Source organism: Grus americana, chromosome 1, assembly GCF_028858705.1.
Source record: "Grus americana isolate bGruAme1 chromosome 1, bGruAme1.mat, whole genome shotgun sequence".
NCBI classification, from domain to species: Eukaryota; Metazoa; Chordata; class Aves; order Gruiformes; family Gruidae; genus Grus; species Grus americana.
The window spans coordinates 101,416,520-101,432,535 of record NC_072852.1 but is presented as its reverse complement, the minus strand read 5'-3'; the positions used below and the strand labels follow the sequence as shown (position 1 = coordinate 101,432,535).

At 36.0% G+C, this 16,016-nt stretch overlaps 1 protein-coding gene across 10 annotated transcripts in view; it reads right to left on the bottom strand.

Annotated features, from left to right (window-relative positions):
* The window catches only part of EPHA6 (EPH receptor A6), a 521,269-nt gene that overhangs the window by 144,892 nt on the left and 360,361 nt on the right, over positions 1 to 16,016 (bottom strand). The gene's annotated exons all lie outside the window — the stretch shown is intronic.

Here is a 16,016-nt window from a genome sequence, read left to right as displayed (position 1 = left end):
TGCACTTACTTTAGCATGGATTCTGAGTTCAAAAAGTGAATTTTAAACTGCAGGACTTGGATGTACTTCCCGGATGTCAGTGCATGCTTCTACCAAAACCTGATTTTATGCTGTGGAACAATTTAGACATATATCAGCCCTCCTGCCATGCACCCTATTTTCCATCGAATGGAAACGTGGTTTTCTGGGCTAGAAGAAGCCACAGTATGCTCTGTGATAGCTCTCTGACCTGGACAGTGATGGGACCAGGATCGATGGGAAATGTCAAGGACTACATCTGTTCTGTATTTCTTGATAACTACAGAGGACTCCTACAAAATCTGCAAAATAAAAGTTTCACTGATATGGCTGTATTTCCCATTGCATGTAAGCAGTAAGTGAACTGTTGGCCATTATATACAGCTCAGAGTTCGTATAAAAGGAGAAGTACAAGAAATGCTCTGATCCTTCACATTAGTATCAGAGCAGGATTTGTGATCTTAAGATGGCGTAGGCTTCACAAGAAGCAGTTCTGAGAACACAGGGACTGAGAGTTTAAACATAAGTTAAAGGTGTCTATCTAATACAATGTACTAATATAACTACTAGTCAGAATTTGATATGAGGACATTCATAAGACCTTTTCCATAGCCCACTGCAAATTTATCTTGGTGAAAATCTGTAATTAAAACATAAATATAATCCAAATGACAAGTGACGTCAATGTTGTTACACAATGTAATACAGAGCCTATGACTAGCTTATCCGAGTTATACAGAATTATCTTATGAACTTGGAAAATGCTATCTCTAGGAAACTGTATTTTTCTTATTGTGTGATTCTTGTCAGTGGATTCAGTTCTGATTATGACAGACAATGTTCATAAATCTGTGACAGTTTGGTCTGTGCATGAACACAAGCACCTTTCAGAATCAAACTCTTTCCTGAACAACCTCTGCATGAGTATGTGAATTTGTATCTATCCTAATTTTATACTTGCCTTTATAGTCAAGACATTTTTTCATATCTACAAGAAATAGACTGACTGAATGCAAGTTACAATGGTGCTAATGGTCTAAGACTAGACAAAATGATTTAATGGAGTAGCAGGATCAGAGTATCAAAAATAATGAAAAGTTTCCCGCTTTTGCAGTGCACCAGAATAGCTGGATCTGTCCCATCAACATATGCTGTAATGAAACATTTCCACTGTATGACATCATCAGATTAATTGACAGTTCTTCATTATGCCTCACTGAAAGTTGCAGCTTTGTTAATGAATGTCATATTCTTTCAATATCCAGATGTTATACTATTCTGATGAGTATTACCATTTTTCTTGTATGCTCAAAAGAAAGGGGATTCCCTCTGATGACATTAACATTTGCAAACAATAGATAAACTGTCATGTGCCACACCTATGTGACCATGCTGCTCTCTAATTTGATCCCCACCTTACTTCAGAGGGAAACAGCACAGAAATGAAGACTTTGTGAACATATATGAAATAAAACATTGATAAAGACTAAGCAAAATGTGATGACCTTTTATCAGTTTAGACTCATACTGCAATCAGAGAGTTTACATTCTGATGCTATGAGTGAGAAGAAGTATATATAACTAAAAATGTTTAGTGCAAAAAAAGATTAGTGTAAATAAAAGCTGAAATGCTGAATTTTGCTTGTAGTGCTCAAATAACCTTTAAAAGATTAACTTTACCAGTAAAGCACTGATGAAAATCCAGGCACTTTCAGGCATACAAATTTTTCACCATTAATATTGGAGGGGGAAAGAGAAACATAGCTCTAATCAAATTAATATCAGTCCTTATTTCAGCAACTGAAAAAGATAACCAAATATAATTTTCTCTTATTTAGAATATATAAAAAGAGCTCCAGAAATTACCACTCTTTTGCAGTTTACTCTGTCTCTAGCTTATTTTACAAATGACAATCAAGGTTTTCAGTTCATTGAGTCCCATGAGTAATTGAAAAGCCTTCTTAAACTGACACTGGGGAAAGGGTTTTCAAAGGCTTCTGCCAGCTGAAAACATCCTTATTATGTACCTACAACTTCCAAATGTATGTGTGTGGAAAGAATCCAGGGAGACTGTAACTGAATTTACTATCAACTGCTTGCAAATACATTTTCTAGTTTATATCCATTGTTCTCCAACATGAAAATTCTGTAGTTAAGCCATATAATCCTGCTTAGCCTTTTTGGAGCACTATCGCTTAACAGAAAGAAATACTAATAGAGATTCAATCTATATACCACAGGGACCCGGTCTTTCTCCTGTGCACTAAAGCACAATGTCAAAGCTGAGTAAGTACCACATTAAAGTAAAGAAGATTCGGAGTTCCATGAATCAGACATTATCAATGTTTAAATAAAAGCACCAATAATGAAAAAGAATCCTTTATGAGACTATTTGGTCAAATTTTTCCTCTTTCCTAGATACATCATGTTGAAGGATATACACAATGTGACTTACAGAGGAAGTATCATTATTTTAAAGGAATGGGCACAATTCTGGAAGATAGGAATTTTTATTATCATAGCTCTGGTCCATTGTGAAATGAAATCTCCAACCTCTTCCTTACTTTTCTTACGGAATCAGCTATGATGGAACTTAACTACTTCCAGAGTCACCTGGACTTTAATGTTGTGCTACACATTAGAATAAAACAGTAGGTAATTATTAGGTATAGTCAATATGTGATTAATCAGTTCAAATAGAACCTATTAAAGACAAATAGCAGCTGACTGTGGAGTTTGTACTTACTGTGTTTTCCAAGAAAACCACAGTCCCCATAGCTCTAATTTATGTAAATTGCCTTTGATTTATATTGCCTATATTCCTCTCACAACTAATTTGTCCCGAATAATTCTCAAAAATTATTTTCTTTCTTTGCAATAAAGTATTTCCATAATATGATTTCTGAATGCCTACTGCCCCTACTCATATCTTGCTTCTCATCCTACATACATTGTTGTAGGTGAGGAGTAATTACACTGAAATCAGTAAAATTAACTGTACCTGGGAAACTCAAAGTCTGTCTTTGAAAGCTTCTTTAATTTTACTAATTTTGTGCATGATTTTTCTCTTAGGAGACTATCTTCACCTATAGTATATCTATTAACATGAATGCCAGCAGTAATATTTGGAAGATATTAGAGAAAAGACTCACAGGTCCAAAACTGTGCTTCTAACATTAATTACTATCTGATTACAATATGATCAACAGGATTAGGTAAATTCTCATTGCAAGATAGAGTGATAAAAAATTGCAATAATAGAAATAATAGTCAAAGATAACATTCATATTCTTAAAAACCCACTTCCTAAAAATCTTGTACCTTTGGTTTCCAGGTCACCAACAAACTTAAAGTAAATTTAGAACAGTGATTAAAAGGTCTGATGACCAATCTGAACCAAGATGAAAACTCTGACAGGAAGAAGTAGGGCCATAGAGAAAATTGCCGATAGCTCTAGTATTTGCTTCAGAGAAGAAACCTGCAGCATTTTAAGGTGTCAGCCACTTCAGGTTCTAATCTTCTCCCTTCCCTTGTCGACCTCCCTTGTGATTAATCTGAGATGTAACCGTTTGTGGAGCTGAAATACTAAAGTGTGCTTTACCTGTTTGGCCTTTCAATATTTTCTATTTTGATTGCCTGTCAGTCAGCTCATCACTTTCTCCATACATAAAGTGAGGCTGTCAACAAGAAAAGGGAAAGAACAGATAACCAGCCATAAAGAAAATACGGAAAGGTCAAAACCCAGCCAAACCTCATTCTAATTGGATTATATACCTGGAAAGGCAGAAATGAGTTGATGTGAGGTGAACCATGAAGAACAGAAAATTAAATGAGGAGAGATGAGGACAGCATTACTCTAAACCAGTGCGAACATTCTCGCCAGCACAACGAGGTGAGAGGTGGGCAGAGCAAAAGCTGTGTGGTTACCATGGCGGGCCAAACGGGAACACCAGGTGTGAAGGCAGCAGATAGGACACTGCTGATCGAACTGACAAGGAGATTAAATTGAAAGGAATAAAAACAGGTCTGTGCCTTAAGTTGGGGATGGAACGGGATGCAATTCAGAATATAATAAAGGGAGCTGAGGAACGTGACTTGACTTGTCAGATAAGCGCAGATATTAAATTCTGTCTTTCTAGCAGTTATGGCTACTCTGATAACATTTGTTTGCTAATTAAAAATATTTACCAGTGAAAACCTCTGCATCAGTATCTCCAGGAGTCTTGCTAACTTCAGCATATAAAAATGTCAGCCTCTCCAGTCGTCCCTGAAGATCTTTCTTATTTTTTTCACTCATTCTAATTTTCTTTTCCCCTACACTGTCTTTTCCATTTGGGAAGAAGGAAGGAGCTACTGCAAGCATGAACTAGCCTACTAATGGTAAAAAGCAACTCAAGTAGTATTCAAAAGTTTTGTTGTCATCTTTGGACAGTAAAGCACAGTTTCTTCTGAGATACCTAAGACTAAGGTGTACTTCATAATGAGATAATAAACCTGCTGACAAATACAGCCTCACTGGAAACAGATGCAATTCTGCAAAATTGAAGCCTGGAAGCCCTCTGTGACTTTCTTTGTTGTGAAACAAGCCCGGAGAACTAGGTACATGCAGCCAGTGGGCTGATTCCCAAGTCATTCATTTGGTATTTAGAGTTCAAATTTCTGAATCAGGTCCTATCTATGCCACTGAAGACTTGAGACTCCACACAAGCAGTACAGGTTCTTTCTCCCCATGCTCACCTTTAACACTCCCCCAGAGTCCAGAAATCTGCAGATTAGTGGGTTTCTGAATTAACTAAATTTGCTTCATTACGTTTTACAGCTCATGGACTTTTCTTCCATGAATTTACTTAATTATTTTTTTGAACCAATTTTGCTTGTGGCTTCAAAAACATCCTTAGGCAACAAGCTTAATTACAAACTGTTTTTTCAAAAATACTGTTTGGTTTGGTTTTTTGTTTGTTTGTTTGTTTTAAATCTGCTTCCTGATTATTTCATTGAAGATATTTATCTATAAGAAATAGTGAATAATCATGAATATCAGTGATTTATTAAGTCAAACTCAACATATGTCTATATATCATAGGAACAGTACTTCTATTTACAGGTGGGAAGTAGGTCAACGGTGAATGAATTTTTTAAATTGAAAATGCAAGACCCTGGAGGAAAGATAACAAAAAGGGACAACTCATGTGATGTAAAAAACCTGTAATGTAAAAAGCCACAGTCCAAATACCTGAAGGTCTCTAAGTTGCTGAGACATATGGCAGGCAACCTTCTCATGCCTAACATTATCAGCATTGGTAAAATCACAGTAAAGCTGTACACACAAAACTGCTGCATTCCATCATGGCAGAACCCAAAATTGTGGTTGCCCTATTTCACATTTAAGTGTGAAGACATTTTTAATGTAAGGAAGCATCTTAGAACTTAAGTGGAATTTCAATACAAGAGCAATGATCCAATTTTTTGGAAGACTTCTGCAATGATGGTGACTCGCTACACTACAATGTAGCCAATGCTCTACTTTGACAAAAAAAGCATAACATATTTTCAAAGTTGTGAAATTCAAATGAATCTACCAATCCTAAAAATGTAGTATAGCACTGAGTCAGCTACACAAAACCCAGTTCTAACAGTGCTGATGACAAAACCTGCCTAATTTACCTAATTTCAGAATCCCTACAATATCCATAGGCAGTTAGGTCCAGGATTTTGATTAGGGCTCCTGTTCTGTGCTGGACATTTTGTCAGGTTTGTAACACCTTGCTGGAAAATTTTAACTGCTGTGTGTAATGTCTGCATTTTTAAAAATGCCCTGGTGAAAACTACAAATTGTATTAAAAAACTCGAGGCAACAAGCCTTTCCAACTCCTTTTTACAATGTATTTCAGCCTTTCAGGATGTTAGGACAGGTAGAGTGACTGGGCTGTTTTTAAGATTGGTTTGAGTCTAGACTGAATCTTCTACATAAATATCTTTTATTCTTAGAAGAGCAGACTAATGTGCAGTTTTCTGTTTTCATTTGCTACTGAATATTTCCTGCCTAGCAAATGCAGAAAAGCTCCTTACTGATATACAACAGCTTGGAAGCAAGCCATACTTAAAGCAAAACTACTCGTAGTTGTTTACTTGGTTCACAGATACACATGAGAGCGCTATTAACTGTGGTTCAGTGGTATTAATAAAGCTATCCCTTTTATTTAACTAAGCAAAATCCCTACTTTTATAGATAGTAGTGATTCAGATTGCTATTGTGAATCTGGAATAAATGACTGAAGTCATTAGGATTAATTTAAATCTGCAACGAATGTTATATGATACTGAGTCTTTCGCATGCTAACTGTGTATACAGTTCTTTGGGACAATTACTTTCCTTTTCAGAGAAAATCAGGACTTATAAATATAGAATAATGTTGACAACATTAATATAGATTTCAACGCCACCCAATAAAAATCAGTTTCGGAGGAAGAATTTTGTCTTTAAAATACAAACTCTGGCACTAACTGAAGTTTGACTTTAGTCACTCCAATAAAATAATAAATGATAGGCAAGAGGGAACCTACTGATCTATATACAGGGACAATCCTTTGAGATCGTGTACTGGTTTTCATTATGCAACTCTCTTCAGATAAAAACATATCAATAGGTATTGAAAAGTCACTGAAACATCACATTCTTTGTGTATTTGTGAGCATGCATGTGCATTTTTTTGTGTCTCAGTGCAGGCACAGCAAACATCTATCTTACAATGTTAACTCAAAAGGGCTGAATTCATCTCTCGTGTCATGACTATATTGCAGATCCTGGCATTACACAACAATAAATATAGCATATTATTTACATTTATGTTTTCTTCAAACACCTCAGTGAGTTAATAGAGGAGTATAAAGCAAAACTGGAAATCGTCTCCCAATTAGTTTAACATGACTTTCAAAGGACAAAGTAAAGAATCTAACAAGAAAACTAAAATGCCGGTTTTACACTTTCAAAACTGACAAAGCAGTTTTGTTCCTATTTTTGTATCAGGGAAGTGCCCATTTCTAATTTAGCTAACTTCAGCAGAAATAATATTTTTGGAGTTGGTAAAAACAAACAAAAAATCTGAAAAAAATTTAAAGACATTTACAGACAGGTGACAATACCCTTTTAAAAGGGAAGAGACGTCTCAATCACTAAAGAATTGCCCTTGTGTTAACATAATATGTTAGTACTTCTGGCAGTATATGCAAGAAAACCAGATAGTTTGTGCAAGGTCATTGCAAATACAAGATGCATCAACCTGGTGAAGTTCCTACAGCAACATAAATGGTTTTATGAGCAGCAGGTGATTTCCTGCAAAAGACTCTAAAGCTATTAACAGCTCAGTAAGGAGTACATAATAATAGGTTGTTAACTCCACCTCCCTGACAAGAACATCAAGAAAGGGCACTTTGAAACTATTAATACTAATACATTAAAAATTAAAAAAAAAAAAGAATTTTTTACATTATGTTTCTTTAAATCAACAAACTAAACATTCATGATTTTATCAGGGTACAAACCTAACAAAACTATGTGGGAGTTACTGAAAAACATACCCTTTCTATGTATGCAAGTTGGCTAATGAAATCATGCATTTAAATGAAAAGGTCCTCTAATGTGCATTTTTCATTCCAACAACCGCCCCTCACCACCACCAAACCCACAGCTTTTATTTAATACATGGTAAAATGCTTATACTAATATTAAACATGGAAATAGTATGTTTTATTGCATGAAAAGAAAATGGCTCTCCTTAAAAGAGCTTCCTCTTTCCCTTTGGATTTTTATCCTTTCACCTAGAATGACTGCTTTGGGGACATACCTACTTAATAAAAAAGAGATTGCCTATATTATGCACTCAGTGGCTTTGTCTCCGTTTCAGTGTGAAAAAAAAAGTTAAAAGTGCCAAACTAGTAACAATTTGTCCTTCTGCATGGTTAGTGTACAGTTGCAATGCAGTCTCAGAAGAAGAGAGGAAAAAAGGAACTTTCTCTGGTTTTCCCCAAAAAAGGAATACATGTCTTTTTACCTGTATCTCCCCAAATATCTCCTGAATGCATCAAGGATTGCAGGAAAAGCTGCAAGTGAAATGATACCTCATATTGGAACACTCCTTCATTTAGACGAAGACATAACCGCACTTATGTCTCAAACTACGTATCTTCTTGATTTAACCTGTGAATCCACCTTTATGGCTGCGAAAGAACAACTCATGAACAGTAAGTAGTTGGCGTATTATGAAAACACTGCCCTAGCTTCAGGTTTTAAAATAGTTTGGGCGCATAGATGAAGACTTTTGGGAACTTTTAAACTAGTTCTTATTTTAAGAAGGTCTAAAGGAAACATTCTGACAGGTTTTAGGGAAATTGAGACCTGGACATTGTATTTAACTTATAAATAAGGAAATTATTTTTGCTTAGATGGCCATCTTTTGGCCGGTATGCTGGTTATATTTAGATCATGCTCATGAAACTCACCATTCTTTTTGGAAAAATATGTCAAACTTTCAAACACAAAGTCTGACTCCTGAATGTCTGTTAAGGTACTTGAGGGAACTACAACTCTAACTTCAGATACGACTAAAACTTACTGTACCTAAAATCAAAGGTGAACACACTGAAACCAGTTAATAATAACAACAACAATAATAAAATGTTTTAAGCTGTGAATACATTCTCTATTTTGTTAATTCAGGATTAAACACGTTAAACTTCCTTATATGCAATTGATATATTCTGTCCGAAGAGACAACATTTCTTTTTTACAATATGTTCATCAAATCATCTAAAGTTTGTCCTTGGGAGTGAGCTGAAATTTACTGCACTATGAAATAGCTGCATCTGATTTTTGACCCTACCTAATCACATGCTTAAAATGAACAGCTGATTCCTGTGGTTAACATTATTATTCTTGCTGTGTCAGTAAACTATTTTGAAATCTAGTTTGTCTAAAGTTCAATTGCCAAATGGCTAGAAAAAATGTTTAATAATTCTTTTTATTAGGAATCAACCTCTGCTATCAGTGGATTTAGCTTTCTTAGCTTCTTTGAGGTATGGAACTAGTTGTGTGGTGCTGTTTGTTGTCTTGTAATAGTTTGCGTACCTCCTATGACCATGTCTTTGAAAGAGTTTATTCAAAACCATTAATGTACTTTTACTACATTTGTACAGCTCTTCTAGCAGTTACTGGAATAAGCACTGTACATGCAATTTTCCTTGGGGAAAATAGTATTGGCTACAGATAAGAACACAAGATCAGCAGAGACTGATTTTTTTAAAATCAAATCCAGTAGACTTGCTTAAACAGCATTATATTTCTCATCAAGATTTTTTGGTTCAGCAGGAATGACAATAGTAATAGCTCTGTAGGCTACTTTATTATTAAATACAAAGGTTTAGAAGCTATCTCTAAATAATTGACGACAACGATTAGGAGACTAGCCAAACCAGGCACCTAATGGAAAAGGCCTAGCCCAGAACTTCTTTGATAAACCCTTTGCTGCAGGTAATTGATATTTAGAGGCCAGATTTCTTTTTCTCCTAATAGTAATTATATCAGTGTCATTAATAATGGCTGCTGCAAGGTCCTTAGGTTCTTTCCTGCAGGCAAAAATTATATCTGGTCAGAGAGTCTCATAATTATTCATTCTCGTTTTCAACAGTTCTGAGACCTATTTTTTTCTCTTGTTAGAATCTAAGGCTTTTACAGTTCTTCCCTTGGGAAACTAGGCTAATAACAGCAGAATAGGAAAACTGAGAAGCTTGTTTAACATCACTTACTATACTAAAATAAGCTAGGAGATTTCGTTTTAATGATTATCTCCCAAAGCGCATTTGTAGTGATTATTTTTTAAAAACATTCACCAGACATGGTTCATTTCCCAGGAGCTCTGAACGGCCGAGAATGCCAGAGGCGCTCCTTGGAGCCCTGGCGCCCTGCTGCGACATGCTGATCTGTTCCTGCAGCTATGGTCAAATACTAAGCTCTGCTTAATACTACTATCCAAAAGCTTTTATACATCCAAATTACTCAATGGTCTTGTTTTTATGAGAACGTGCTGAAAATGTAATGAAAATGTCTTACTGCATGAGCCCTACATTTCTTGCTTCTACTCACATCAGAAACATTTTACTTGCAGGCAGCAGATTGCTACTTATGCCTCAAATAATTCGAATAATTGAAAAATATTTCAGGAGCAAAGTGTTTGTTTTAAAAGAGAATGATTAGCTAAAAATTGCCCAGCTGATCATTCAACTCTAACAGTATAGTGCCCACTATTGCATACTGAGTGTACTCACTGACTGGCCAGGCACCTGAAGTGCTCATATGCTCATCCCTACTGTTATCTCTTTTCCTATTCCCCAACCTTGTCACTGATGTTGACTTGAAAATTAAGTCAGGCAGCTTGCAAGGGTATCAAGCATGCTATGGTACGTATAGCAACAACAGCAAAAGAATATGCCTGGAGAAAGAACCAGTACATGCTAACAATCCACAACAGTACCAAATGAACTGTGCCTGCTCATGAATAATGTGACACAGTCTGCAGGCTCCCTTCAGCCTCATGTGGATTTGAGCTGGTGCATATATTATTCTTCATGATTTAAAAATCTAACATAAAAGCAAAATCTGAACCAAGAAAGTAATAGCTGATACTTAAGGGAAATAGGGAAGTTGTAACATAGTTGTGTCTGAAAAAATGTGATCCCTATAACTCAGTTAAACATTATGCAAAATTGTAATTAAAGAGGGGGAAAGACAAGCCATTTAGCTATTTAAGCAGTAGGGAGGTTGAGGGTCAATGAGCCTCACATATGTTAGATAGACCTCACAGAAAGGCATAGGGCTATAGAAGAGAATGACTAATTTTACTTCACCTTTCCAAACTGTCACCCAGAAATTCAGAGGATTGTCTGATCTACACGATGTGGCTTCTTATAAGAAATGTCCCTATCTTGTCCGATGAGAACATGTATAGCTCCTGTTCATTTACGTTAGATGCCAGCTGATACTCAAGTAGGGTCAAGTTCTGCCTGAGCAGAACTGAATTAATCTGAGAAGATCATAATGAAAGATCTCCTTAGCTGGAGAAGACACAGAGGAACATCTGTTGTCCTACACCGAGATGAGGCACACACCTTACACTGGCAGTTCACATGGGAAAAAAAGCTGGAATGAAACAACTTGGGCACATGTGTGAAAGTGAGCTTGATGCGTTCCCAGGGTTCCTGGGACCATGCTGTTGCTATTGCCGTGCCATTGCTGTGTTAGTCTTCAGTGTGGTACTGAGAATATCACAAGATTATCTGTTCCTCAAAACGCGTGGAAAAAAAGGATATTATACACGCACCAAGTGCCAACTCTTTTTCCCGTCAAAGTGCAGAGTAGGTAATCTATAGTACATATACACTTCTATGGCTTTGAGATAGCATGGTGCACGTATTTCTAGACAGATAGATTTGCTTTAAACTACTATTTTAGGCAAACAATTCTGAAAAACAATATTACTTTCTTTACAATTTCCATAATAATTTTTGTAAAAATAATTCTGTCATTCAAAACATTACGCATTGATAGTCTTAAATCTTCACATTATTCCTACCAAGTCATTTACCTCAGGGTCTCTTAGGGTATTTCACTACTCATATTCAGGATGGCTCATTTTAATTCATATTAATGAATATTCAAAGAAATAGCAGTGTTTGCTTTAATATTAGATTTTAAGAAGGAGAATCGTTTCTCGTATAAGTTAAGCAAATACAGCTGTAGGCTGACAGAAAAATTAACAAGGTCATACTGCTTTCTAATTCTTTCAATCTGGTACTTTATCTATGTGCTTCATCAGCTCTTCATCTCTTTTTAAAATCTCATTGGAAAACTCATTTCCCCCTTGCCTCTACTGCTCGGTTATTTTCTCTCTTTTATTTATTAATTCAACTCTAAATAACACTGGAATGGAGGAAAAGTCATATCTGACATCCTACGTATCCTGTCCACTCACTGTCACATGGAGGCAGGTTAAAATTTCTATGTGAAAACTGCCTGTGAGTTGCAAATTGAGTCTGCCAACAAAATGAAGTATTTTGTCAAAGGGATTTGGCTTTAGTGTAAATTTCATCAAAAAGACAAGAAAGTGAAGAAACATCAGCCAGTCCCTCCATCCTACATCCTGCTCCAAAAGATATTCTCTATTTGGAGATGTCATTGCAATGCCTTGGGATATTGCGTGGGTACGTTCCATTAAAATCTCTTCTCTATAGACAGGCTTCCTCAGCTAATTATATATTATCTTGTGTGTAACAAAAAATATAATCCAGCTGGTGGATTTGGGCCATATGGGAGAACTTAAACTTAGTACAGTTGCTGAAATGTATACAGCTTGGTATGCTTAATACAGCTCTCAGGGAGCATTAATTTTTGATGATTAACTTTAAGGCTTTGGGTGGAAAAGGGGAGGAATAAGCATTTTCCAGTTCAGCTGCACAACCTGAAGTGCAGCTGGTATGGTTTATATCCACTGTGTACTGTGTTTCTTTTCCCATGAGGGAATTCCTGCAGAAGGACTCAGCTTCATTACAAGGCTGTAACAAGGATAAATCTTATCCCGCTCCTCCATCTGACTCGAACATGCGACCTTTTTGGTGAGAGGTAAATAGATTACGATGCCCTGGAATCTTTCAAAAAGTAAAAGCTTTGGTCAGTGTCCAAGCAATAGTTTTAAAGTATAAAAGAAAAGTTGATTATTACTAGCAAAGAAACTGAGATTATATTGATATCTGGAGTTTGATTTTTAAAGGGAAAGACAATACTGCCTATGAGAGATTTTTTTCTTTTAAAAGAACTGGGCTGTTTGTGGAAGATATTAAAGGATTATAAAATAGAATGGATAGATAACAGATGGCAGAATAGGGCAGACATCCTGAATCAACAGAGATAATTTGCAAATATTTAATATCTATGAAGACTACAAAGAAGGTCTACGAAGAAATGCTTTTCAGAATATATCTTTGATCTCTAAGGTCAAACATTTAATGGATTTCTTGTGTGTTGCTGTAAAGATTCACTTATCGTCTAAGGTGACAAATGTTGCTGACTGTATAGTTTTCAGAATGATTCATAATCTAGCCAAAATAAGATATTTCAGCTACCAGGCCTCAACACACAATATTATTTCAGGATCATGATACTCTCTCCCTGGTTATATCACATAACTATTCAAGCAATGGAAAACTTTTTCTCTTTACTGTGACAAAACCTCATAGCATCTTGGACTGAATGTCTAGGAATTTTTGCTCTCCTCACAGAACAAGTCAGCTCTCTAATTGTGTCTTAGTTCAGCTTGTGTTCACTGCATTTCTGGCTGAAAAGCTGCAGAACAAAGTGACCTCTTGTCAGCCAACCACACAAATATGTACCCGTGTATTCCTAAATAAGAAACTCAAAATCTGTACAAACCATATAGAATTGGCTCACAAAAAGTTTTGTTATTTTCTCAAGATTGTCATTTTTAGAAACAGATAGAAAGGCAAGCAATATTTTGTTAAGTTATGGTTCTGAGTATTTTGCAGCAATTCACTGAAGAAATGAAGGTCATGTGAAAGGTGCTTTAAAGCAGAGAAATTACTGAGCTGCTTTATTATATTCTTAAATTAATGTATGTGTTCCATACTTGTAGCTTATTGATGGCCGTGTATAACTTTCCTTCTCTACTTTATTTCTTTATTATTTGGTGGAGCCTTTCTCAGAAAACATGAATATTTTTCACAGAGAAGGCTTGATCTTTCAATAGTTCTCTGTATGCAATTTGTATTGCACAGGAGTGTAAATATAAGTTTCTCGCATAGTCAGCACAGTCGAGCCTCGTTCCCTTGTTCGACTTGTTCTGGATATGCATGGGAAGATGCGTCTCTATGTTCTGGGTTCACCATCACTAATTAGTCTTACTTGTCGGAAACCACCCCATTTTGTGGCGTGCTTACAGTAGTTTATTAGAGCTACTTAATTTCTGTAAGTTTACATAACTTTCATCAAACCTTGGGAGCACATGACAAGATATGACTTCCATTTATGAGCCGCAGAATTCCTACTGGTTATAGTTAAAAGCAAGCATGTTCCCCTAGCATGGTCCCCAATGTCATCTTGATGATTTTGCAAATTTCAACAAGATACCTTATAAGAAATAGCAGTTGATACTTGAGAAATTCTAAAATCCTGCAGAGTTCTTTAGTTTCCCAAAGTTAAGAAACTGATGGAATCTGTTGAAAACGGGGTATTTAGTGTTTGTGTTTAATGGAGACATTCAATTTCCTGTATTGCATATGAGAACAAAGTCTCTTTTCTTTTTTAAACGCAAATGCCAGGTAAAAAAGGGGTAAGCATAGGACTGCAAAAGCTGTTCTATTTTACTAATTAGCCTGTTTATTAGTACCTACAGATACTGTTCTCTGCATTTTTATTGACTACTTATGACATTAATAAAATTTCTGATGTTTTCATACTCAACTTGTTCTTCAACTTCAGCTGAATTTTATACTCACCAGTAGCGGGATGTATTTGTGGTAAATTCATACTAAATCCAGTAGACAATTATTTCACCTTTATCACATTTTTTGTGGGTATGCAACACCATCCCTATTTTGTCACTGCTGCTGAGAATACAAATGCTGATACTTCCCTCTCCGAGGGTTATTGGGAAGCCTGAAAGATTACAGTTTCACTTGCTGTATCTACCCCTAACACCCTCTTCTTTTTTTTTTTTCAATATACAAATCCCATTTGCATTTGGCTGCTATACTTAACACAGAACTAAACTTATAGTATACATTTCTTCAGCACTATTTAAATATCATTTTCTAACTTAATACTGCAAATCAGCAGACTGACTTCCAGTACTAGATTATTCATCTCTCTGCTCTACAGTCAGAGCTCCAAGGGAGTTCTTCAAAGTCTGTCACATACCTAGTCCTCTGCTCAAATAAGTGGTTGCCTTACTGCTATTGCTGGCTTGTTTGTATTTCGTTCTGCCTATTACATTGCATTGCCAGAGAGCACGCCTGTTCTAACTCACTAACAAGAGCTGTATTCAAGAGCTACGCATTTAGTTCCGTTAGTGACTTTGGGAGAAAATAACCCCTGTGCAACAGTACTAGAAGATGCCAGCAGTTCATTTGTCTCCCCACACCTAAGAGGGAAGAGAAGTTTACAGTTAAAAGATACTCCTTATGCATTATAAAAGGTGAAAACAGAAAATGGTTCTCTTTTGGTAGAAACAGATGGGAGTGGTTTAAACTGCGTATATCAAAGGGTTGTGAAGCCTATGTATCTAGTCTTGCTGCACAACAGACAAATCTAAGCAATATCTACCCCTCTAAGGAGAGCTATTCGCCAGGTCACTCACTATTGACAGATATTGGCAGATAATCTATTGATAAAAGCTTTTTATAAATATAAGCTTTATAATTTAACGTCCATATGACTGGTTTTCAATATTTGAAATTGCTCCTATTCAGTTAAATAAAATCTCTTGTTTAATTTACCTGGTTATTATTTTAATATCACCAAACAAAACAAGGGCAGTGCAAGTCATAATGTGGCTTACCATAGTAATGGTTCAAAATCTGAAGGACTTCCATTAGTATAGGAAAGTAAGGTTTCTTTGCTTTGGCTACCAAATATTCTAAACAATCTGTCTACTCTAGCTGTACTATTTAAATTGTTTGGATTTCTTCCCAGTTTACCCTTTTTTCCTGCATCATTAAAGCTGCATAATCTCAGTAGAGGAGTGCAGCCAATGACGAAATTTCTCAGATATTTACAGAGCCTAACATCCCTAAGTCTTTCTGTCATGACTTGGCTTATGTTTCTGTTCTTTGTGGTCTTCTCACACATCCATTAGTTCCATTGTGACTTTGAGATGGGGACAGAGAAGCAGCAAGAACTGACTTAGCAGGTGACTGTTTAAGGTATGGACACCAAA